The 27,205-nt window shown below is 43.6% G+C and overlaps 2 long non-coding RNA genes across 2 annotated transcripts in view; one reads left to right on the plus strand and one right to left on the minus strand.

The window, feature by feature from the left end:
• The first annotated feature begins 3,148 nt into the window (after nucleotides 1-3,148).
• Nucleotides 3,149-7,465, plus strand: LOC141273631 (uncharacterized). The gene is made up of 4 exons (XR_012322110.1): nucleotides 3,149-3,331; nucleotides 5,546-5,638; nucleotides 5,705-5,838; nucleotides 6,299-7,465. It is a non-coding gene; the product is annotated as an uncharacterized lncRNA (long non-coding RNA).
• LOC141273632 (uncharacterized) overlaps nucleotides 4,925-27,205 on the minus strand; it is a 256,905-nt gene continuing 234,624 nt past the window's right edge. Inside the window, exons 2-3 of the long non-coding RNA XR_012322111.1 lie at nucleotides 6,919-7,006; nucleotides 4,925-6,504 (exon numbers count right to left, since the gene is read on the minus strand). This is a non-coding gene — a long non-coding RNA (uncharacterized lncRNA). The remainder of the gene's footprint in view (nucleotides 6,505-6,918; nucleotides 7,007-27,205) is intronic.

Here is a 27,205-nt window from a genome sequence, read left to right on the forward strand (position 1 = left end):
CACAAGTAACCCTTGACTCTGATCTCTCCTTCAAACCTCATATCCAAGCCCTTTCCACTTCATACAAACTCCAACTCAAAAATATTTCCCGGATCCGTAGATTCCTCAACCATGAATCTGGAAAAACACTAGTGCATGCCCTCATCATCTCTCGCCTCGACTACTGCAACCTCCTGCTCTGTGGCTTCCCTTCTACCACTTTCGCACCCCTCCAATCTATCCTAAACTCTGATGCCCAACTAATCCACATGTCCCCCACTATTCCCCTGCCTCTCCCATCTGCCAATCCCTACACTGGCTCCCCATTGCCCAGAGACTCAAGTTCAAGACCCTAACCTTGGCATACAAAGCCATCCACAATCCGTTTCCTCAATACATCTGTGATCTAGTCTCCTGGTATCTACCTGCACGCAACCTCCGATCCTCACAGGATCTCTTTCTTTCCTCTCCTTTTATTTCCTCTTCCCACAATCGCATACAAGATTTCTCCCGTGCATTCCCCCTACTCTGGAACTCTCTATCCAAACACATCAGACTCTCGCCTACTGTGGAAACCTTCAAAAAGAACCTGAAGACCTACCTCTTCCGACAAGCCTACAACCTGCAGTAACCCTTGCTGCATGGCCAGCTGTGCCCTCATCTACTGTTTCCTCCCCCTTCTAGATTGTGAACCCTCGTGGGCAGGGTCCTCTCTCCTCCTGTACCAGTCGATGACTTGTTTTTGTTCAAACTATTGTACTTGTTGTTTGCTACGTATGCCCCTTTTTCACATGTAAAGCACCATGGAATTAATGGCGCTATAATAAGAAATAATAATCTTGCCAAATTTAGGAAACCAATGAAAGGATAAGTATGAGATAATTAAATCTGGATGTTCCAAAAAGATGAAACTATAGTTAGTCCCACTACTTTTGTAGCCAAGAAGAAAAATCTGCTAAGTGTATTGGGAAAGCTAGGATTTACCCAGACCATGAAATTCTGCAGCTGTTCCACCAAGTAGTATAATAAAGGCTCAGATAGCACCATTCCTGCACAGCCCTTTGATTTTTGTAGATTAGTTTCAGTTTGGGATGTGAGAAGCCTATATTAAAGTGATCAAAAGAGAATTAAGAGTTCTGAATAGTCTCATTGGAAATTTAGTGGGAATGTGCTACAGAATATAAAGATAATTTGGTTGAAAAAGCATTTTCGGATTCTCGTATTGAAACAGTGGTCTTCTTACAATTTGTAACTCCAATATAAAGGAAGCACTGTATCTGAGCTAGAGCCTCCTCTCCATCCTACAGGTAAGGACACAGCCCCACTATCAGTATTCGGTCAGTATTTTTTCTCAGGAGCGGGAGCCAAAACCAGGTGAGGAACAATCAGAGAAAAGGTATAATAGAAATAGCACCAATTCTGCATTTATCACCCACTCCTGGTTTTGGCTCCCACTCTTGACAAACAATACTGACCGAATACTTAGCGAATACTGTTAGTGGGGCTATGACCTCAGGAGGTAAGTATGAAAAGCACAGAAGTGGCATTTGTACCAGGGTCCTAATAGCTAAAGGCAGTGGCGTAATTAGAGTCTGATGGTGCAAGATTTGGACAGGGGCCCCCCCCATCATACATATATATAATGTGCCCTCTATCCCCCATCCTGGTGTATATATATCACCCATTATATACCTTTAAGGATATATACATTTAATGTATAGAAGAAAATAGACCATTATACTCACCAGGGGCGTACATAGAAGTCACGGGGCTCCATAGAAGAAGTATAATAAACCCCCGATAGTCCTCCTTATAGTATAATGCATCCTATAGTCCTTCATATAATATACTGCACAGACCATAGTCGTCCATGTAGTATGATGCACCCCCATAGTCATCCATAAAGTATACTACATCCCCATAGTCATCCATAAAGTATAATGCACCCTCATAGTCATCCATAGTGGCATAATGTACCTCAACAGTCTTCCATAGTAGTATAATGCACCCCATAGACATCCATAGTATTATAATGCAATCCCATAGTCATCCATAGTGGTATAATACACCCCCATAGTCATTCATAGTAGTATAATGCACCCTATAGTCATTCATAGTAGTATAATGCTACCCATACACATCCATAAAGTATAATATGCCCCCACAGTCATCCATAAAGTATAATGCACGCCATAGTCATCCATAGAATAATGCACCCCATAGTCATCCTATAAAGTATAATGCACCCCCTAGTCATCGATAGTAGTATAATGCAACCCATAGTCATCCATACTAGTATAATTCATCCCATTGTCATCCTATAAAGTATAATACACCCCCACAGTCATTCATAAAGTATAATGCACCACCACAGTCATCCATAAAGTATAATGCACCCCATAGTCATCCTATAAAGTATAATTCACCCCATAGTCATTCATAAAGTATAATGCACCTCATAGACATCCATAAAGTATAATGCACCCCATAGTCATCCATACTAGTATAATGCACCCCATAGTCATCCTATAAAGTATAATTCACCCCATAGTCATCCATGTAGTAGTGTGGCCACTGATTTAAAAATAAATACTCGACTTCCCTGCACTCCCCCACCACGTGGCATTCTCTTGCGAAGCCAGCAGCTGACTACGGTGTGCATCCGAGGACGCACATCCAGTTTAAGTTTTCGCTGGCGTCGGCGGGCCCCTGACCTGCCGGGCCCGGTCACAGCGGCAAACGCGGTTATTGTGCCCCTGCTGCCCTGCCTTTAACAAACTGTTACAAATTCAACCCCCACTGCTCACACACTGTATGTGAGGCTACAGAGGGCTGATAACCCCCCACCACCTTATCTATATGATATCAGCCTCTCATCCTCTTCTCCTCATCCCCCTCCCTAGCAGCCAAAGTGTTCCATGCAGCTCATGATGGTGACATATTTTTAACAGTGTTTGTTTACATTTAGATAAGATGTATATTGCAGAAAAGGCCGCCATCCACACAACCTAGAAGCACAGCTGCACATTTCTGCACTATATCTAACCTTTCTTCTTACTACTGCTAACATTGCACAGACTTTAATGTGTCTGTAGTGTACTGTGTAGACATCACTAAATAATAAACACATCAGTACCTCACGTTCACTGAAGGGAGCTGGGACTGTCTGGGAGGAGGAGGCACATTGAGTCACTCACATTATACATACGTTGTGTCAGAGACTCAGACACTGCCTCACCTCACCTGCTGTCTTCAGAAAGCCTATCACACTGAGACAGGAGCACAGACTGGAGGGAGACACAGGCAGAGGCTCAGGGGGAGGAGTCAAGCGTTGCCCGGCCAGTTCTATAGTGTGAGTACAGGAAGTTTGGGAGCAGCGCATTATGATGTTCCCCTTACCATGTTTCACGGTTGAGACGGTGTTCTTGTGGTTGTACTTATCTTTCTTCTTCCTCCAAACACGGCGAGTGGAGTTGATGACCTTCACTCATGCCTCTTCTGGATCATCCAAATGGTCATTGGTGAACTTCAAACAGGACTGGACATGTGCTGGATTGAGCAGGGAAACCTTGCGTGCCCTGCAGAATTTTAATCCATGATGCTGTAGTGTGTTACTAACGGTAATGTTTGAGACTGTGGTCCCAGCTCTCTTCAGGTCACTGACCAGGTCCTCCCATGTAGTTCTGGGCTAATTCCTGAGCTTTCTCAGAATCCTCCTTAGCCGACGAGACGAGTTCTCGCATGGAGCCCCAGACCGAGGAAGATTGAAAGTCATCTTGTGTTTCTTGAATTTTCTAATAATTGTGCGAACAGTTGTTGCCTTCTCACCAAACTGCTTGCCTATTGTCCTTCAGCCCATCCCAGCCTTGTGCAGGTCTAAAATTTAGCCCCCAGTGTCCTTAGACAGATCTAGGCCTAGGTGGAGAGGTTGGAGTGTGATTGATTGTGTGGACAGATGTCTTTTATACAGGTAACGAAATCAAACAGGTGCAATTAATACAGGTAATGAGAGCAGAGTAGGAGGGCTTGTTAAAGAAAAACTAACAGGTCTGTGAGAGACAGAATTCTTGCTGGTTATTAGTTGATCAAATACTTATTTTATACAATAAAATGCAATTTAATTATGTAAAAATCATACAATGTGATTTTCTGTTTTTTTATTTTTAGATTCTGTCTCTCATAGTTAAAGTGTACCTGCGATAAAAATTACAGAACTCTTTGTAGGTGGGAAAACTTGCAAACTCTGCAGGGTATCAAATACCTATTTTCCCCACTGTAAAATCACAACCTTTATGTTTTCCTATGAATAGAAAAGGTGCAATTACAGATGACTTTATCCCCACAAAAGGTAGCACTGGAGAAACGTAGGATTTCTATTAACACACTGTAATAAATGCAATTTTAACACAACTAGAGGAGACTTTAAGGAGCTGAGTTGAAAAACAGCCAAAGTGAAAAGAGATTAAATTTAATTATATTTAGGCACTAACTACAGGGCAAGTATGAAAAAGATGGACCGCATCCAAGAACGGTTCATGATATGTGAAATAGATTCATTATGCCAGATACATAATCGCTATGTTTTGACTCATTTGAGGTCTTCGTCAAGCATATTTTCAGACAACAAGCCAGGTTTAAATTGTACAAGATATAGGGTCCACCAATTAAGGTTCAGGTTAACACCCACTATATTTTGCATATCACAAAAACAAACATGGAAATAGAAAAAAATACATTACATGTAATCACAAGTACATACCCCAGGAAGAAGCTAGAGAGGTGAAACACGCGTTGGTGCAAAGGGACACACTAGACCTGCTATACTGCATTAACCTCACAGTAAACAGCTAACCATTTTTGTCCAGTTAAAAAATTATTATTTCTGATATTTATCAAAGAGGGAAACTGGTTTACTGGAGAGGAACATAATAGCATGGTGTGCAAATTGTGGACAACCATAATTACACAGGTAAAATAATTTCTTGCACTGGCAATATACTATGAACAAATTCCTATAGTGTTTTACTTATCCTTTGTCCTATAAACATAATCATAATGCAGGATTGGGATGTCCCTTCTGAGGTATCCTTGTTTTAATTGATTTTTATTGTATATTTTATGTATTGTCTGAGGGTATGTGCGCAGGTTCAGGATTTGAAGCAGAAATTTCTGTAGCGTTTCTGCATCTCCTTGGCAGGAAAAATTGCTGTGGAAAAAATATGCGGTTTGCCACGATTTTGACGCGTTTTTTGGAGCAATTTTGGAAGCGTTTTTTGTACAGAAATGTATGTGGTTGGGAGCTAAATAAAGAGAGTTGAAAAGAACAACAACTTTTTCTGATGTCATTTCCTTGCCCAATCCCTCTTTTCCATTCTTCATTTTGCAAGTGACAATGCCACATCAAGAGCAGCCCCTGCGTCTCCGCAGGCCGTATATGAACCTGCTATTAATTAGTGTGCTAAATATCCTGCATCTCCACAGCGAGCAGGTAGGATAAATGTAGGTAGAATGTACATTTCATTTTATTTTTTTCTGTGGAGTGCACTAACCAATTATTGTTCCATAGGAGCGGTCTAGAAGAAGAACTCTGGGTACACCCTATAGTTTTGGAGAGATTTGACAAGGGGCACTTCTATGTGCTATCTCAAGATCTAAGGAGGTAAGTTTGGGAAAAAAGTATATTGTCATCCGTGTGTACCTAATGTTTTTTTGTTTTTCTTTCCAGATATCCGGAAAAAATTCTGCCATTTTGTTGGATTCCTATCCATGCGTTTGACCGGCTGCTCAATCTTCTAGCACCCCAGCTGGACTACAGCGACACCATAATGAGAAGGGCTATCTCTACATCATCACCTTGCAGTAAGTAAAAATAAAAATATATACACATATATTTTATCGCTACTAGTGATGAGCGAGTATGTTCAGTTAACCCTTTTGCCGAGTATACTCGGACGAGCACCGAGTATTTATAGAATGCTCAGGCTTTAAGTTTTCGTCGCTCTGTGAAAATGATTTTCGACTGTTTGGCAGATTTAATACATGTGAGGAATGCCTGTTTTTCCAGCATTCCTCACATGTATTAAATCTGTGAAACAGTTGCCCGTTGCCATGTAAATGGATTGCCTGTCCCGTGGCATTGCCCCGAAGCCGACCAGCCACCATTGCCCTGTAATGGTTAAACTCATCCTCTCGGTTGGCCCTGTCTATAAGATTTAGGGTGTGAGTCGTCAGGGCTTGAACTTTTCTCACACCCTCTTGTCCTTTTTGTTTTTTTTCTTTGCCTTTGGTTAAACCCTGTTTTGGTCCACTTGACGGGCAGTGCCAGTGCCCATCACTGTGGCCCCTGACGCAATGGCAGCAGCTGGACCAGCAGTGGAAGAAGAAGCAGCGGCAGAAGAAGAAGCAGCAGCGGCAGGATCCGGAGAGGATGTGAGGAAGATGTCATCAGAATCCTGGCCTGCTGTAACATTCATCGTGACATCCTCTTCCTCACCGTGAACAGTGGCACCAATATTTCCTTCCATACTGTAAGAAATAGAAAAAAAGAATGCATGTTAATAAAAATATACATTTAAAAAAATAGTTAATAAAAATAGTTATTATAGCCTAAAGAGAACTATGTGAGCAACACCCCCTTGGTAAAAATAAAACAGCATTAAATAGATAGGTCCATATCTATAAAACCGTATGGCTGATTTCAGAGGCATAGCTAGGGGTTCAGCTCAGGGCCTCTAACCAGATAACCTTGATTACAACTATGGTGGTGTACCCTAATTGTGGCTTCAGGGGAATCAGCCAAATGATCATGGTATTGCTGAAAATAAATCTCTATACAAAGATCAACACTAATATTACCGCCATATAGTGACCATATAATGGTATATACCAGTCCTGCAGAACATATAACAGATTACAGTACAGTTATAGATAGTGACTTACTGATGATGTTCTTTCTAATGGAGTCGTTCACTTCTCCCATCTTTTCCATCTGGCCCAGGCAGACATAACTTCTCCAGCTAGGAGTCGGCTGCAGAGATTACAACAAAGATATATTAGACTTCTCACATTTCCAGCACTGTCTCCATCTATTTCCAACCTACACATACTCCACAATCTATTTACACCCCAATACTGTCCTAGGCCCCCTCCTCTTCTCCTTGTATACTGCCCCTATTGGACAAACCATCAGCAGATTTGGTTTCCAGTATTCTCTATATGCTGATGACACCCAACTATACACCTTTTCACCTGACATCACCCCCACTCTAATACAAAATACCAGTGATTGTCTGTCCGCTGTCTCTAACATCATGTCCTCCCTCTATTTGAAACTGAATCTCTCCAAAACTGAACTCCTTGTTTTTCCTCCCTCTACTAACCTTACTATACCTGACCTTTCAATTTCCTTGGGTGGCGCCACCATAACTCCCAAGCAGCAAGCTCGCTGTCTTGGAGTCATATTTGACACACAACTTTCCTTTATTCCCCACATACAGTCGCTCACTCACTCATGTTACCTGCACCTTAACAACATCTCCAGAATCTGACCTTTTCTCACCTTTGATACTGCAAAAACTGTCACTGTCACTCTTATTCACTCTCGTCTGGACTACTGCAACTCTCTTCTAACCGGTCTCCCTCTAAACAAACTCTCTCCTCTCCAATCCATTCTGAATGTAGCACCCACGGTCGTATTTCTATCAGGCTGCTTCACTGACGCCTCTACCCTGTGCCAGTCATTGCACTGGTTACCCATTCACCATAGAATACAATACAAACTCATCTCTCTCACTCACAAATCTCTTCACAGTTCTGCACCGCCCTATATCTCATCCGTCATTCCCGTGCCCACCATTCTGCAACTGATCTAAAACTAACATCCTCCTTAATCCGAACCTCACACCTCTGTCTCCAAGACTACTCTTGTGCCGCCCCAGTTTTCTGGAATGCACTGCCCCAAACGATCCGACTAATATCTAGCCTCCATGTCTTCAAACGCCCTTTAAAAACACATCTGTTTAGACAAGCCTATCACCTCAACTCACCAACCTAACTCTCCCCTGTCCCCTCCTAAATGTTAATCTTAATCTGCCCCTGCCTATTCATCTTTCTCCACATCCTCCATGCACCAAATAGCACACGGTAACTGTTCTTAGACAGGTACTGGCTGATGACCATGTTCTACCTATTGTATCTCCTCATTTCCATATTGATAGAAAGCTTGCCACTAGGGCCCTCACTCCTCCTGTAACTGTTGAAATATGATACCTTGTATTGTTTATATTGTCTGTATATGTCCCTACTTAATTGTAAAGTGCTACGGAATATGTTGGCGCTATATAAATCAAAATTATTATTATATTCTTTATTAATGAGCCGCTGCTATCGTATGTTTCCCTTTTACTGCCCCAGCGGTGTCACAAAACTATTGTCCTTTAAATTCCACACATAGTAATGCCAACACTGTGCCCCTTACAAATTAAATGCCTCCTTTGTGTAAAATTCCCCCCACACTTTGAGAGCCCCCCACAGTAATTCCCACACTGTATAAGAGACCCCACAGTAGCCCTTACAATGTATGAAAGGCCCCCATAGTTTATGATGCTCCCACAGTCACACCACATGATTATTAATTTTAAAAACATCACATATTCACCTAATCCAGGATCCTGACGAGTTCTCCTGCAAAGCGCCAGCACGTACACTGCACACCAAACTCCCGGCGCCGGGCCGCTGGCATACTGTTAGTACGCCAACTCTTTTGACACTGCATACCCCTGCAGTTCTGTAAGTGACACGCCCCCTGGGCCGTGTGTTGGGGAAATACCCGGACCCGGGTCTCTGTGTAATATCAAGGGTTGTAGTCTCCGTGGCGGCGACTCGGTCCCGTGGCTCAGGGTGGTCAAACCAGTGGCGGATCTGTTTACTTGATTTTTAATGTTTAAATGTCCGACTACGCCACCCGTGGATTGCGGTCACTGAGAACCGCCGCTGCGGGGCAGACCGCTGAGGCTGATGTTGTGTGCACAGCAGAGGGTAGTATAACTCCCCACGTGAGGAGTATAGCCTCAGGGCAGTGAGTGCAGATGGTGGGGGTGATGGTGCATCGGCGCAGCAGAAATGACTCAGAGTTCAGTGATGCAGTCCAGGGTCTTTACTCATGGTTTTACACTCCAAGCCACTTCTGCAGGTAATGGCTGCCCACGTAGTACTGTGCTCACCAGGTGAGGGGCTCGGCCAACTCCCAGGTACTTTTGGAATGCTTTTCAGGACCCCCTTCGTGTGTCCTTTCACTGGCCCGTCGTACCCCACAATTGACCACTTTTCTGTCCAGCTGCCTCGTCCCTTGGCGGGCAAACGTTTGTTCCGTTTCGCTGGGCCCTATATGGTGCCTTCCTAACGGGTGTAGTGAGGGGCCGTAACACGTGCAATGCCATGGCCTCTGGTTACTAGCTGAGGGTAGTTGCTCTCCTCCACTAGATGAGGGATCCGGTTCCCTTTCTCGGCCTGACCCCCCTACTCTGGTAGCGGCGAGCGTACGGTGGCGACTGGCCGGTCCGCACCCCTGGGGTCCCTTCACTCCACTCCTGGAGCCTCCTCTGTTCCTCTCCTCTCCTTTTCCTCTCCTCCAGGCCCAAGCCTTGTGACTTGACGTGCCCGCGGAGCAGATCTCGTACAGAGCCCCTGCTCCCAGCCTCCTTCTCTCTCTGCTCTCTTTCTCCTTCTCCTTGACTCTAAGATGGTGCCCACCTTATATACTCCTACTTTTCAGTGCACCCAGAATCTACTCTCCCCACCCACACACTACCGGGTTCCCCCTTTCTAGGTGTTCCCTCCCCCCACTCCAGCCAGGGACAGGGGCAGTTGTGCTCACTCTTGAGAGCATTGTCGCCCCGTCCCCCGGAAATGTGGTGTAGTGCATGTGGGTGTTAGGGTCCTGAGCCACACTCCATCCTTACCTGGAAGTGAGATATCACACCTCTGGGTGAGATACAATCCCTCTGTAGCGACCGAACCCTCGGGGCACTACATAAGCCTCAGGCATAAAGCGACTTGCAGTCTACAGAACAGGGAGCGGTAGTGCAGGGAGATCATCTCTCTCTGCTCTACCACACAGCTTAACTATATTAGCGTGCGCAGCATGGCAATATAGTCAAGGGTAGCGGTAGCTCTGTGAAGTATGGACTGGCTTTCCATGGTGATAATGATATTTTTATCTATGAAGGATCCCCTCCCCCCTTAAGCATTATATATTTCTGCCTAAACCGGTTTAACAGATACAGAATCCACCTCGTATAGGAATGCCACTTCGTATAGGAATGTGTCCAGGAATGTGTCCACGCTTGACAACGACAAGACAACACCAGAACCAGATGAACCGCTTCATTGTTGTTCCTAATATGGGCAAAGGACTGAACTCTGGGTTGTGATTGGGTGGTGGGAACTAGGAAGGAATGTCTGTAAACCTATATAACCTGTCTATGCAATACAAGGGTTAGAGATTTTCATGGAATCCTCCCAAACTGAGACCTGTCTCTGTCTGGTTCCTTATTGTCTGCTCGAGCCTAAAATATTTGGAAACCACCTTGATGACCTTGAGGACCCCCTGGAGGTCCCCCCCCAACAGCCTGGCGCCCAACGTGGGGCCCCCAAAAGGAGCACCCCAAAACCCGAGAGCTCGGCGAAACTCGCGGTCGAGCGGCGGAAGCCTCCTCTCTCCAAAGCGGGACTGATCAACCCCCCGAACTGCGGTAAGTGTTACATACTGTGTATTCACTGCCGTTTGTTGGGTTTAGAGAGAGGTGGTGAAACGCTGCTGCCCACCGTATCTCGCCGAGTCGTGGTGACCGGACGTGACCCGTTAGGTGGTGCCTGCTGGGGGCCCGGTAGCACGAACACACTCCCCGAGGTGTACGTGAAACAATGTCACAGAGGATCATAAGGTGGTTGTTGGTTCTGAATATGATAGGTTTAAGCTGACAACAGTGAGATTTGTTTCTCCTTGTCTGTATTTGAGAAAAGGCGGTATCTGTGATCGAAGATTGGGAAGGGCTGTAAAAGGCGTAGCTAGCCGCGCCCGGAGGAGATGTCTGTATAGGAACTCCTCCTCCTTTCACGGACCACCGTGGTTGCCTACCTAACGAAGGGAGTTAGAGTAGGGGTGGAACGCCCGGTACCGGCCGGACCGTAGCGTGCGCCAAGATAGTCTTTAGTTCTTGTCAAATCGTCATTTTAGTCAAGGAATAGATATTTAGGTGGTGTAAGAAGAGGGAGAGCGAGTGAGAGGATCTACACTCTAGTTTCCAATAGAGAGGGGAAGAAAGCGGTGAAGAACAGTACTAAACTGTTTAAACTATTAGGCATGCCGAAGAGTGGCCGCTTACAACCTATCGAGTAGGAAAATGGCATTAATGAGAAGAAGGGAAAGTTAAGTGATGAGGGTTTGTTGAATGTTGCGAAGACTTTCTTTGCCGTAGCGTGCGCATTGAAACGAGAAGGATATGTAGAGATTGAGGAAGGCAAAGATGGTGTATTTATGTACTACTACATGTGCTACTACGTGCAGCAGGAAACGGGGAAGGAAAAACCCAGGCAGGTTGCTTTGTTGCCCAGCCCGTACCTACTACTGATCCGCCCACTGATCTCTTAGTGGACGTTGATGGCCCAAATCCCGCCCCTAAAGTGCACCCGCCCCTAGAGCCAACCATCCATACTTTGACTGTCCTGATTCCTGTTGGCCCCTTTCCCGATGTGGTATCCCAGTTTGTGATCTCTGAAACCTGCCCTGTTAATTTGATGGGGTCCGATCTCCTGTCACAGTTTAAAACCAGAATTACCTACAGTGATGATGGTAATTTGCATGTTGTCCTCGTCAATCCTCATACTCAACAGGGGCATGAGGAAATCTGTCTGCTCAAAGCACTACCCACAATGATGATGGCACTGTCCTCACCTGCTAACAAAACCCAATATCAAGCCCTCCTGGATCAGCTACCAGACCATTTATGGTCCAAGGGTCCCGATGATATCGGATGTCTCCCAGTCGACCCTGTCATGGTTCATTTGAAACCTGGTGTCCCACTACCCAGAGTCCCCCAATACCCCCTAAAACCTGCCCAGGTGCAGGGCCTACAGCAACAAGTCAATACCCTTCTTGGAAACGGAGCCTTCAGACATTATGTTTCTCCATGTAATTCACCCCTGTTTCCTGTAAAGAAAAAGGCTGTACTAGGACAAGCTCCAGCCTATCGCTTAGGCTATGTGCCCACGATGCAGAAATGAAGCAGAAAATTTCTGCAGCATTTCTGCATCTCCCTGGCAGAAAAAAACGCATGCAGATTGTGCATGCGTTTTTCCTGCAGAATACATGCGGGTTCACATGCGTTTCCGCATGCAGATTGACAAGCACTTTCCAGGCGATAGCATCACTTGGAAAGTGCTTGACAACTAGGTCACACTGTATAAATCCATGCAAACAGCATGGATTTATACAGTGTGAACCGTAAAAATTAAAACAAATAAAGCTATACTCACCCCCGAGGCCCCGGTGTGTGCTGCAGCGCTGCTTCCTGGCTGGTTCCCGGCTGCCGGCATATCGCGAGACAGAGCGGTGAAGGGCCTGCGGTCACATGACTGTGACGTCACCGAAGGTCCTTCAGCGCTGCTGGCATTCAGAGAGAAGACGCCGGACAGGTGAGTATAAACTTTATTTGTTATTTTATTCTTTTTTTACAGGTACAATGGTACCCAGGTCTGGATGAGAGTCTCCTCTCCTCCAGAACTGGGTACCATCCGCACATAGAGACGCATAGAAGCCGCTTGTAAAAATGTACAGTCGCGGTTTCTGTGCGTCTCAATGCAAGTCAATGGCGGGAGTTCCGCTGCACTTCCGCAAAATTAAATGACATGCTGCGGATTTTTGTACGCAGCATAAACGCTGCGGAAAAATCCGCAGCATGTGCATAGAACATGCGGAATCCCCTTGGGGACCATGCGGTGCGGATTACCTAGCGTTTTACAAGCGTTTCCGCTGCGGAAATTCCGCAGCATAAACGCTTGAAAAACGCTACGTGGGCACACAGCCTTAGTCCAAGACTTGAGAGCCGTCAATGCCACCACAGTTCTCGAAACCCCTGTAGTCCCCAATCCTCACACCTTGTTGTCTAACGTACCGAAGGAAGCTGGTTGTTTCACTGTCATTGACTTGGCAAATGCCTTCTTCAGTATTCCCTTACATCCAGACTGGCAGTATCTTTTTGCTTTTACGTTCAAAGGTTCCCAATTAACGTGGACTGTTATGCCCCAAGGAGCCCAAAACAGCCCGAACCAATTCACCCGCAACATGACCAGTTGCTTGCTGCCCTGGATAATACAACATACCGATGCCGTTCTCTTGCAGTATGTTGATGACCTCCTCATTTGTTCGGAGGATGAGCAGTTCTGTTTGTCCCTCACTATGTCCCTCCTCAAGCATCTCGCAGATCTTAACTGTAGAGTCTCGCGCTCTAAAGTTCAGCTCTGCCAAAGTCAAGTTGTCTTCCTTGGACACTGCATCTCTCGGGGTGCCAAACATCTCACAGAAGAAAGGAAGACAGCCATCATCGCACTCAAGTTTCCAAGCAACCAAACTGAACTTCAAAGATTTCTCGGACTATGTACCTACTGTCGGCAATGGATTCCAGATGCCTCCAGAACCATGCAGCCTCTATATGATGCTCTCAAAACTGAATTCTCCTCATATACCGAGGATAACTCTCAAAAAACCACAGCCATCCGTCAATCCTTCAATTTACTCAAGTCTCAGACTGCCTCAGCCCCGGCACTAGGAATCCCAGACTATCAAAAACCGTTCCACCTGTATGTTTCAGAAAATTCAGGACATGCCGCCGGAGTACTCACCCAACGTCATGGCACACGACAACGGCCAGTTGGCTATTATTCTGCACGTCTTGACCCGGTAGCCAGAGCTTCCCCCACCTGCATGAAAGCTCTTCATGCCACACACATACTGCTCGACAAGACAGCTGACATCATCCTTGGGCACCCGACCAAAATCTTCGCCCCTCATGATATCGCTGCCATCTTGACCTTGACTCAACCCAAACATTTGTCTACCCAACGACATCTCTGGCTCCAGTGCTCCCTCCTCCTTCCAGATAATGTCACTCTCCATCAATGCACCACCATCAATCCAGCAACGCTTCTTCCTCTTCCAAAGGGGGATCCGATCCATCCTGTGAAGAGACACCTGGACATGACTGCATGCAAGAAATGGAATGGAAGTGAAAGAAGCTGAGTATACCTATGTCATGATAACCACTCGAGCTCAAAGGAGACAGGCCCTGCGTGATCTGGCACTGGTTGAACCAGGGGGGCCACAAGACGCCGTAGTCCCTGGTCGGACACCTACTGACAAGCTTATATCCGAGCAAAGATTGGTATCCAAGGAAGAATTAGGAACATGGAAGAGAGAGGGTGCAAAGAAAGAAAACGATATATGGCGAGTGAATGGACTAGTCTGTTTGCCCAAAAGAATGCATGCAGCCATTGCAGCCTGGGCCTACGGTCCTACACACAGAGGCAAGAATCAGGCACTGCTACTTATTCAGAAGTTTTACTGGGCACCTGGGATATCAACAACATTGTCCAACTATAGCAAAAGTTGTCTCGACTGCCAGACCTGCAACCCCGGAAGAACAGAAGTCGTGCCATCAAAACACCTTGCTAAACCAGACTACCCCTTCCAGAGACTCCAAGTTGATCATATACAGTTGCCCAAAGCAGGAAGATATGAGTACTGTCTGGTAGTGGTAGACGTTTTCTCTAATTGGCCCGAAGCATTCCCTGTGCCCAACATGACGGCAAAGACTACGGCTAAGAAGTTGATCTCAGAAGTTGTGTGCCGGTATGGAGCCCCAGAAGTAGTGGAAAGTGATCAGGGCCCCACCTTCATAGCCTCAGTCTACCAGGAACTGTTGACAATGATAGGATCAAGTGTGGCCCTGCATACTCCATATCATCCACAAGCCAACGCCAAGGTAGAGAGAATGAATGGTACCCTGAAGAGAAAACTGACAAAAATGATGCAGGAGTCGATTGAGGGATGGCCTGACTTGCTCCCCATTGCTATTTACCATGTCAGAACAACCCCATTGTCCAGACATGGGTTGTCACCGTATGAGATATTGTTTGGAGCTATACCCCCAATAGCTTCTTACTGTCCACAAGAATTGTCTCAGTTCAATGATAGAGTTGTTCAGTTTGTAATCAATCTCACTAATGAATTAGCTAACACCCATGCTATAGTTTCTTCTTCCATTCCAGATCCTGAAGCCAGCAGTGCCTGCCACCATATAAAACCTGGAGATCAGGTATTGGTCAAAAGACACGTAAAGAAGAGCTGCCTAGAAACATCCTTTGACGGCCCTTACCAAGTTCTACTTGTGACTCCTACCTCAGTGAAAGTTGAAGGCCGGCCAACATGGATACAAGCTTCACACTGCAAACTGGTTCCTGAAAAGAAATGATTTCCCATATCCTTTCCTTATGTATATTAAGTTCTGGATTGGCGATGCCCGTTAAAAATGCTGGCACCAGCCCTTATGTACTATGGGTGAATACTACCGTCCCAACCCAAACATTCTTCTTTGACTACTGTAATGTGGTTAATTGTGCAGGGACAGCCTGGTCCAGGAGGGGGGCTGAGTTTATATACTATCTGTGTAACCCGAAAAAAATAATCAGAACTGTCATTCGTGAAGTGATGTGGGGTGGAACACTGGAGATGATTGGGGATACCGCCCAACGGAAAATATAAAGTGTAGAAATAACAAAAATCAGAGTTTGTGTGTTCGGCTTACCCTCACTAATCCAGAATTGGCCAGGACCAATAATAAGTGTTACCGATCTAATGATAATAGCAAATGCTCATCACTAGTACTGAACCTTGAAAATCCAACCCAATGTGATCTAGGGACCTATGTTCTGGGTCTATGGCAGTCTGAAAATACAGAGAATTTGTATCTAGGACATTTGATACTAAAAGATGTCGCTCAGAAGCCCCACATTAGCCCTGGTATGCCCTCAAATCCCATACTCCCAAGTAAAACCCTGGGTAAACCAATACCACCAGGCCAATCAGTTCATTTGTCAACTGCAGAAACCTTCTTGGTAGAGACAGGGTATACAGACACCAATCTCTGGGTTCAATGGACTCGATATACTGCTAAAACCAATAATCAATCAGACTGTTTTGTATGTGCTTCTGCAAGGCCCCATCTAGGATCAGTACCCTTACACGTGAGAGATGAAGTGTTGGAATGTTTTTTGAGTTTATACTCCAGCAATAATAATATCAGTATGGAATGTCAGAAATGGAAAGAAAAATATCCTATAATAACCGGGACACCCCAACCTGGCCAAGAAATAACTGTTTACCCTGGAAAGTATACGTGTATTACAATACAAAATACTACTGGTACATTTAGAAATTATGGTATGTTCCCTCCAGGCTACTGTGCAGAGAATATCACCAATGATGAGAATATAACCCGGTTGGCACAAAACCATACAAAATCTTTAGCAGGTATATACTAGGTTTGTGGTGATCTCAGAGTGAGGAGCAGATTGGAAGGAAATTAGGAAGGACAATGTGCCCTCATGAAAGTAATTATGCCGATTTTGATAGCCCGAGTAAACCATGAAGCAGAACTCACTAATATAGTCAGTTCAGTTAGGAACAGGTACAGACGTGCAGCCATAAAACCAGAACTGTTTTATGACCCCCACGTTTACATAGATGCCATAGAAGTCCCAAGGTGGGTGCCTGATGAATTCAAAGCCCGGGATGAGGTGAAAGCTGGTTTTGAATCCCTGCTTCCCATCATTACAGCTAATAAGAATGTAGCTTGGATTAACTATTTGTATTACAACCAACAGAGGTTTGTTAATTATTCCCGAGATGCATTAACCGGTTTAGCAACTCAGCTGGAGATTCAAATTGAGAAAGCTGATAAAATTGATACAGATATGAAAGTGGGCCCATACTTATGTCTGGTCAAGGCCTGTAGGGGGATGGAGGTGCCGCAGAAAGCTCCAGTCTGATAACATGGAATCAGTCTGAATGAAGACCAACCTCCCCTGTTCCTCTAGAACATGGGATAGTACCCACAGAACCCTTGACCAGGAATGTTGGGCCCACATAATCAATATAATTGATAAAAATATATTATCAAGGGGGACTGTGATGTATGGACTGGCTTTCCATGGTGATAATGATATTTTTATCTATGAAGGACCCCTCCCCCCTTAAGCATTATATATTTCTGCCTAAACCGGTTTAACAGATATAGAATCCACCTCGTATAGGAATGCCACTTCGTATAGGAATGTGTCCAGGAATGTGTCCACACTTGACAACGACAAGACAACACCAGAACCAGATGAACCGCTTCATTGTTGTTCCTAATATGGGCAAAGGACTGAACTCTGGGTTGTGATTGGGTGGTGGGAACTAGGAATTAATGTCTGTAAACCTATATAACCTGTCTATGCAATACAAGGGTTAGAGATTTTCATGGAATCCTCCCAAACTGAGACCTGTCTCTGTCTGGTTCCTTATTGTCTGCTCGAGCCTAAAATATTTGAAAACCACCTTGATGACCTTGAGGACCCCCTGGAGGTCCCCCCCCAACAGCTCCGGGTGGGATCTTCGAAGCGCAGGGCCCAGGGCGATCGCACCCTCTTTCCCCTTCCCCAGTAGCTATGCTACTGGCGGATTTCAAATAAACAAAAGATAGGAAACTAATGAGAGCAGCAGGAATAAAATTAGCCCGAAACCTGGACATTTTTGACCTGATAACAAGTCCTCTTTAAGTAGCAAGGAAACTGCCTCAGGCTGTGTACCTCCCTCTCCTCTCTTTCTCCATCTCTCTACTACACTGCTTTCCCTGCTACCAGAATTTGTGGTATTAAGCAACAAGCTGACTGCACATGTTCAGTGTGTAACTGTTCAATGTTCATATTTGCTAATCAGACTATTATTATTATACCTTCATTTATACATATTTTTAAATTTTAGTACAAGACAATTTAAAAAAAAAAAAAAGATCATCATATCAGTAGAGCTGCCTCCTAACTATAAGACAAGCATGAATATATGAATCATCATGCAGAACCATTCATTATTGAGTCACTACAAATATTAACACTGGAAAGTTCCCAGGAGTCTCCTTACGTTAAAGCAACAACTTGTCTATACAATTGATTTGATCTATGCAAAGCATTTAATACACATGGACATTACATATATATTCTAAATACACCAGAGGACCCTGTCTTGTTTGCTCTGAGGAAGATTTTCATTTAATTTTCCAAGGAAGTGAGTGATATATTCGAAGAAGCTGCAGGCTTTGACATGGCAAATGTTTTTCTCATGTGACTGAATCCTAGTTTCATTTTCTGATCCTACTTTAGGCTGTTTAAGTGTCTATTATAACTGGATTATACTTAACAAAAGAAGCCAATTTACAGAGGACTATGACATAGATAAGCAGTTGTTTCCAGAAGTTTTGGGCCGTTACAGAATTTTCATTATTTCGCCTGTGTACACCACCACAATAGATTCAAAGCAAAGATGTTGAAAGTGTAGACTTTCAGCTCTTATTCAACAATTTCTACAAGTGATAACAGAAACATTTGTAGGAGTGGTAAGATGAACAATTTGGTACAATATTAAAAAGAAGAAATGCAAAAACTGATCTTTTGAAATTTAAATTTTATAACTTTGACAAATTTTATCCTAAAAATTCTATTTGCAGGGAATAAATTCATGTGTGTCACCCTGGCCTGGATGCCACAAGTATATTAAAGCTGTGTCTGAGAGCAAGGGGGAGGTTCTCTAGTCAGGGGAACATTAGCATGCAATGCCTCCTGTCTCAGGCCAGTAGGGGGAGCTGGCTGCCCCTATAAAAGCTGGTGCTGGGGGCAGGGTTAGAGAGAGCTGGACGACCTGTCTCAGGATTCAGGTCCCAGAGCAGAGAGGGACAGTTGTATTGCACCCTAAGAGGAACTGTGGCAGTAGAAGAGCCACAAGCCTGAGACAAGAGGCGAAGAGAGCCTGTCTTGGCAGATAACGGACTTAATTTACCAGACTTTGGTGTCTGAGGCTGGGAGGATTCCACATCCCCCAGCAGATAACCAGTCCGCAGGGGACTATATATTCCTTGGCCTAAGAAGCCTGGAGGCCCTGCCACAACAGAATGGACCAGCAAAGCCGTACAAGGCTGGGAGCAGAAAGGAAACCACGTCGCAGGCCATACAGGCGAGAATACACGGAAAGCTCGGAAACGTGGGCTGTTACCCAATAACGAGGAGATAGCCAGAAGGAGCGCAGAAAGCACGGTAGGCCTACACCCTCACCCTGACCAGGGCCAATTTCTCCGTTGCTCTCAGACATCCAGGTCCCCTCCTAGCTGGGACTGTTTGTGGGTCAATTTACCTGTTCTAGTAAAGACCCTGGACTGCAACCTGTTGTCTGTGTGCTCCTTGCTCCTCCAGCACTATCAGCACTGGGACTCTCACTATCATCACTCCCAACATCCACTACACTGCCCTGGGGCCGCACTCTTCCCGTGGGGAGTCACACCATCCTAGCTGCACACCTCATCAGCCCCAGCGGTCTGCCTTGCAGCGGCGGTTCCTAATGACCGCAAATCCACGGGTGGCGTAGTCAGACATAATCATCAGCACATAACGGACTACCACTGGCCTGACCACCCTGAGCCACCGAGTGCCCCACGGCCCAGGGGGCGAGTCACATGCAAATCTAGAAAGCTTGTAATTGCTTGGAAAATACACATTGGGGAGAGGAGAGAGAGGGAGAAGCCCATGGATCATAAGAGCCTACACACTGCAGAAAAGAGAGACTTAGCAAGTGAGTCAGGAGATGGAAAACTACTGTACCATCCTAACTGTGCTCCACTGGGAACTGCTGATCTGCATTGAACCAGGTACTGACCCACCACTAAACAAGGTATGATAATCCACTAGATATCATACAGTACATTAGGAGAAGCCTGTGCGGCCACACAAGGAGACATCGGCATGATGTCTGATGCTGTGATTGAGATGAGTGAATCCAGTGAGCGATTCTCATGCACCAATTGTTACTCTGTGCTGGCTTAGTATGACCCCCCACAAGTTCCAAAGCATTGCAAATTCCAAACAATTCTGAGGAACCAGAGAGTTTGTATTGGGATAAAAAGTAGCTTTTATTCCATCTTTAAAATCACATAGCGAAGGTACAAAAATTAGGTAAATTATGCAACATTTATGCCATAATGGGCCTTTATCAAGCCAGAAATACATAATATAAAAATTCAGCCCAGGAAAAATATGATATCAACCACAAATCTTAGGCACTAGCAGGGTTGACGTGACAGAAAAAGGATAATGTAAAAATAGCCTACCTGTCATATCAGTGTTGCATGTCTGTCTCCAATTTGAAAATTTAAACGTGTGGAAACACAGACCTGCACAATTACATTTCTCGATTTAATGTAATAATTTGTTTACACATTTTTTAAATAGTTCATATGAATTCCCTCTGGCCGAAAAGGACCATGTGAAAACTAATGCCAGAAGTTAGGAACACTGCCTAAAAGTGCAGCAACAGACCACTATATGTTATTTGGCGTATCATTGCTAAATCGAACATTGAAATTGATAGGCAAAAAGTAAAACGTTTGTAACTAAGTTTTTTTTCCCTTTTTATGCAATTTTTATTAGGAGGGGTGATATTTTTGGTTAAAATTCTCCCACCCTGAACAAAAGTTGCTTAAAGGGGTATTCCTATCTCCAAGTTCCTACCCCAAATTCGGTAGGTGTAAAAATAATAGTATTAGCAAACACCTTCAATTAGAAATGTAGTAAAGTTCTTCTGATTCACTGTCGCTTACCCCATGTACAGAGAATTGCAGTAGCTTAGATAACCATGGATACCTAAGCTACTGCAATGCCCTGCACATGGGGTAAGCGGCATATTGAATGAGATGAATTATACTACATTTCTAATTGGAGGTATTTACTAATATTATTATTATTACACCTTCAACATATTGGGATAGGATCTTGGAGATGGGAAAACCCCATTAACTCCTTCACGACCTTGGGATTTTCAGTTTTTGCGTTTTTGTTTTTTGCTACCCTTCTTCCCAGAGCCATAACGTTTTTATTTTTCTATCAATATGGCCATGTGAGAGCTTGATTTTTGTGGGAAAAGTTGTACTTTTGAAATACACCATTGATTTTACCATATAGCGTACTGAAAAATGGGAAAAAAAAAATTCCAAGTGCGGTGATATTACAAAAAAAGTGCAATTAAACAATTGTTGGTTTTTTTTTTTACCATGTTAACTAAATGCTAAAACTGACCTGCCATTATGATTCTTCAGGTCATTACGAGATTGTACATACCAAACATGTATTGATTCTTTATTTATTTAAGTGGTGAAAAAAAATCAAAATCTTTATAAAAATAATGAAAAAAAATGGGGCCATTTTCTAAAACCTGTAGTGTCTCCATTTTTCATGATCTTGGGCTGAATGACAGCTTATTTTTTGTGGGTGGAGCTGACATTTTTATTGATACCATTTTAGGACAGATACAATGTTTTGATTGCCTGTTATTCCATTTTATTGCAATGTTGCAGAGACAAGGAAAACGTAATTATGGCGTTTTGATTTTTTCTCGTTACACTGTTTACCGATCTGATTAATTGTTTTTATATTTTGATAGATCGGGCATTTCTGAAAACAGTGATACCAAATATGTGTATTTTTGATTTTTTTATTGTTTTATTTTGAATGGGGCAAAAGGGGGGTGATTAGAACTTTTATATATATATATATTTGAATATTTTTTAAAACATTGTTTTCTACTTTTTCTACTTTTCACTTGCTTCAATAGTCCCCTTAGAAGACTTGAAACTGTGGTCATCTGATCGCCTGTGCTACACCTGCTATGTGTAGCAAAAATCATCATCTCCCGTGGTCGGCGTTCATAAGAGAGAGGGGCGCCAATGGGCAGGGTTTATGACGATAGCTTATGAACTTCGCTCACCTTACTAACGTCACCGCTCAGCACTGAAGCTGCGTGCTCACGCGCGGCTCAGTGTCTCCTGGATTCATGACTGAGTGGTTGCATCATGCCACTGCTTAGCCATGCAATCCAGATGAATCAGAATTGGCCTCTTTGTGGAGCAAATGGCTTGTCGTCGGACAGGTGAGGAATATGGAGTTTTATTATTTTTAACTTTACAGTAATAAATGGGTAAAAGTGGGGATTGTTCATTTCAAAAGGGAGTTTTTTCCTGTGTGTTTATTTCAATTAAAGGACTTTTGTCTGTGTATGTCTTTTTTTCATTTTCACTTCGGGGTTAGAAATGGAGGTGTCTTATAGATGCTTCTATATTACTTAACCCCTGGGCTTGGCGTCACAGACATAAAACAGCTGACATCAATCCCAAAACTATTACCCAACTTGCCACCGCACCCAGGCAAGTGGGAAGAGCTGAGGTTAAGCATCAGATTTGGAGCATCTAATGGATTCACCATTTTGGGGGCAGATGAGGGCTGGTATTTTTAGTCTGGGAGGGGGGCCAATATCCATGGCCCCTTCCCAGCCTATTAATTTTAGCCTGCAGCTGTATGTTTAGCCTTTGATGGTTAGTAATATTAGAGGGGACCCCACGTCATTTTTGGGGGTGTCCCTCCTTTACTAACAAGTAACAGCTACGCCTTCCAGAATAATAACACTAACCCCCAATTGTCTGCTTTCCCTCAGCTGGTTAGGAAAATTAAGGGTGACCACATGGCATTTTTTTCAATTATGTATTTATTTATTAAAAAAATACATGTACTGTAAGCTCCGGCATAGTATGTAAAAAAATAAATAATAATAATAATTTAATTAATTTAAGTAAATGGCGTGGGGTTCCCCCACTTTTGACAACCAGTCAAGCTAAAGCAGACAGCTGGGGCTGGTATTCTTAGACTGGGGAAGGGCCATACATATTGGCCCTCCCCAGCTTAAACATAGCAGCCTACAGCTGCCCCATAAAAGGCGCATCTGTTAGTCATGTGTCGGAAAAGATGCGGGCTCCGGAGCCCGCATCAAATGCCGGGACACGTACCTATACGTCTTAGGTCATGAAGGGGTTAACCTTAAGTTAAGAGGTCACTGCATACAGTAGGTATATGCACAAAAAAGTAATTTGTGGCAATAGCCAGCAGTATTTTTGTGGCACCTTTGATTATTAAATGTGACTAGACAAACAGTAGAAAAACATGAACTGTTTATAGCTTTGCCTTTTTTGTTTTTTTGTTTTTTTATAATCTTTTCTTATTTATTTACATTTTAATATTCATGATATTCCCCCTTCAACCAAACTGAAATGTCATTTAAAGAAACTGAAAATGCTAGGCTGTAAAGTTGCTACAAATAGGTTCATGTCCAAAAACATACATGCAGCCACAGAGGGCAGTATGTTGATAGGATGTTCGGTATCTAAAGTAGTCAATTAAAACAGTTATTCAAACAATACAAAGAGACCTTTTATATTAAAAGCTGAAAAAAACATGGCCATGTGCCTTTACAAAATAGGGTATGACCTGAACATCTAAGTAGAATCACGTCCCAAAAGCAAGCACCTGCAACTTTCTGCTGTGTTCAGGTGGCAGACTAAAAAAAATATTTTTAACCAACATACATACTTTGGTAGTTAAACAATTGAGTTTACATTTTATAAAGAACTATGGAGATTTCTAATTAAAAAATAAATGATAAAAAAATGGCTTACGGGTTTCAAAATACAGGTATCACAATTTCAGTGATACAAGCTTTGAACGCAGAATTTATTGTTTTAGTTGCACAATTAGAGAGTAATGGCATGGCTGTGATTGGCTGGCGCGTCACATGACTGGCCTGACAGTGTAAAATAAAAAAATAAATGTAAAAAATGACGTGCGGTCCCCCCTATTTTTATAACCAGCCAAGGGAAAGCAGACAGCTTTGAGCTGGTCTTATTATGCTGGGAAGGGGCCAATAAACATGGACCTTCCCAGCCTATTAGTATCAGCCCATAGCTGTTTGAATTTCCTTTGCTGATTATTAAAAATGGAAGTACCCTAAAAAAAATTATGTGGCACCCCCCTATTTTTAATAACCAGCTAAGGCAAATCAGACAGCTGGGAGCTGATATTAATAGGCTGGGAAAGGCCATGGATATTGGCTTCTTCCCAGCCTAATAAGATCAGCCCTCAGACACCCCAGAAACGGCACATCCATTAGATGCGCCAATTCTGGCACTTAGCCTTGGCCCTTCCCGATTGTCTTGGAGCGTTTAAATGGTTATTAAAAATAGGGGGGACCCACATAATTTTTTAGGGTCCCCTCATTTTTAATAACCAGCAAAGGCAAAGCAGACAACTGGGGGCTGATATTAATAGGTTGGGAAGGTCCATGGATTGTGGCCCCTACTTAGCTTAATAAGACCAGCTCACAGCTGTCTGCTTTTCCTTGGCTGTTTATTAAAAACAGGAAGGGTGCTCACGTAATTTTTTAAATTTATTTATTTATTAACAAGTACAGTAAAATACACAAGCAAGGCACTGTTCCACTCCTCCACTTGGACCTCCACCTCTTGGTTCAAGTTTATATTTTCCTATCCACATTTGTTTGCAGGGCAATTGTCCTGCTCTTACCCCTATTTTGCTTCCTTTTGAAGCCCCCTAGCCCTTACTTCGACCATTTTACAGCTATTTTATAGCACTAAAGTTTGGGTCCCCATTGACTTTTATGGGATTCGGATCCAGGGTTAAGCACAGGTCAAGTTCGGGTACACGAACCGAACTTTGGACTCAAGCTCAGTCAAACCCGAAGAACTCAAACTTCCAAGGGGCCGCTCGTTCCTAAACATGAGGAAAACACAGAATAGTCAGACCTCTTCTGCTAATAAGAGACATTATAGTGGTCCAAACTTTGAGTTTTGGGACAGGGTGTGATTGTCCAATAAAAACATCAATCTCAAGATTTCTTCTGCTGAGTCCCAAATTCATTGGTCCTTATCAAATAATTTTATAGTTTCATAGTTTTTTAGGTTGAAGATAGACATAAGTCCATCAACTTTAACCCAAAGCCTAACATGTTGATCCAGAGGAAGACAAAACTCCCACAATACAGATGCTGATAGTTCCATATCAGGTGGAAAATTCATTCCTGACTCCACAGACAGCAATCAGACTAGTTACCTGGATCAACTTCATGTTATAAAATCTAGTACTCGTATCCTGTAATATTATATTTTTCAAGAAAGGCATCCAGACCCTGCTTGAACTTTTATCGTGAATCAACCATTACAACATAACATGGCAGAGAGTTTCATAGTCTCACTGCTCTTACAGTAAAGAATTGCCGTCTGTGATTATGATATTCTCTAGGCATAGAGAATAGCCCCTTTCATCTTCGCATGCCTGGTGGTAAAAAGATCATTAGAAAGTTCTTTATACTGTACATTCATATATTTGTACTTTATAATAAGATCATCCCTAAGCCTTGGTTTTTCCAAACTGAATAACCCCAGTTTGATAACCTGTTTTGGCACTACATTTCACCCATTCCATTAAACACCTTGGTCACTCTGTTCTGTACCTGTTCTAGATCAGCTATGTCCATCTTATACACTGGACCCCAAAATTGTACATATTCTATGTGTGGCCGCACCTGTGACTTCTAAAGAGCCAAAACTATGTTCCTGTCATGAGCATCTATGTCTCTTTTAATGCATCCCATGATTTTAGTTGCCTTGGCAGCCGGCTGCCTGGCCCTGGTCCCTCAAGTTGAGTTTGCTGTCCACTCATATGCCAACATCTTTTTCAGTGACAGTTTTACCCAGTGTTTTACCATTTATTATATAATTCTACATTTTATTTCCTCTGCTCAAGTGCATGAACTTACATTTATCTGTATTAAAGGGGTTGTCAGGGACTATTTAATTTTTTTTCTTATGGGCCTAAAAACTAACAGGCAGGTAGTTGCTAACTACCTGTTGTACTGCCTGGCCCCGACCTTTGCTAATGGGTGTGTGCTACCTAGCAAGCTAGTTGGTGTAATCATCTCCCTGCTGTGGCCTATAAAGTAGTACCACTTCCTTCATAAACTCCCAGCTTTTTCTTTATTTGCCAGATGTGCCTGAAAGCACTTTGGACTTTGTTTTTCTGCTTATTGATATCATGCTGCTGACCCAGATAAATCATGACCTTGTCTGATCTGTATTCCTTTTCTTACTTTGACCCAGCCTGTCTGACCTTTTTTTGTCTGTCCTTTTGGTAAATGACCTCTGCTAGTCCATTGAATATGATTTTGTTTTATGGTTTTGTTGCAGTTTTGCCCCTTCTCATACTGACCTGGCTTTGTTTGACTTCTCTTACCTCAGGCTTAGGCCACGTACACACCTTGCGTATTTGGTGATTTTTTTTACCTCAGTATTTGTAAGCTAAAATCAGGAGTGGGTAAAAAATGCAGACGTGGTGACGTGTTTCTATTATACTTTTCCTCTGATTGTTCCACTCCTGCTTTTGGCTTACAAATACTGAGGTAAAAAACTCACCAGGAGGTGAAGGCTGGGGCTCCTCTCAGATCTGCCAGGCGGAGTGGCTAGAGCAAGTCTGTCCGAGGTAGCCTTTTTGAGCCAATGACCTGTGACAGACTTTATAAGATATAAGCCAAAATCAAAATGGACATAAACACTAGTGTTGAGCCACCCCCGTAGTGTTCGAGTTCGGTTCGGTTCGTCGAACACCCGTGTGTTTGCCGAACTGTTCGTCGAAATGTTCGTCGAACACCTTCGAACACCGTTAAAACCAATGGCAGGCAAACAAAAACACATAGAAACACATAGAAAACACCTTCAAAGGTGTCCAAAAGCTGACAAACTGCTCAGAAGACATAACTAACACATGGAAAAGTGACAAGTACATATAGTCATGCGAAAATAAAAGAGGTGGAGGAGTAAAAGGAGGGGGAGACACAGATATAGGCATGTCATGCCCTTCTAAAATCCAAAAAGTGAGAAGCCGACACGGCCAGTCCGCTCCTGCCCGTGCCACCTCCGTGTCGCCGGTTTTGTGCCAGAGCCGCGGTGAACCCTGACGGCCAGCCCCCCTCTCC

The sequence above is a fragment of the Phyllobates terribilis genome, unplaced genomic scaffold, assembly GCF_046119375.1.
Source record: "Phyllobates terribilis strain yellow unplaced genomic scaffold, ASM4611937v1 Scaffold_5__5_contigs__length_657084704, whole genome shotgun sequence".
In the NCBI taxonomy this organism is placed as follows: Eukaryota; Metazoa; Chordata; class Amphibia; order Anura; family Dendrobatidae; genus Phyllobates; species Phyllobates terribilis.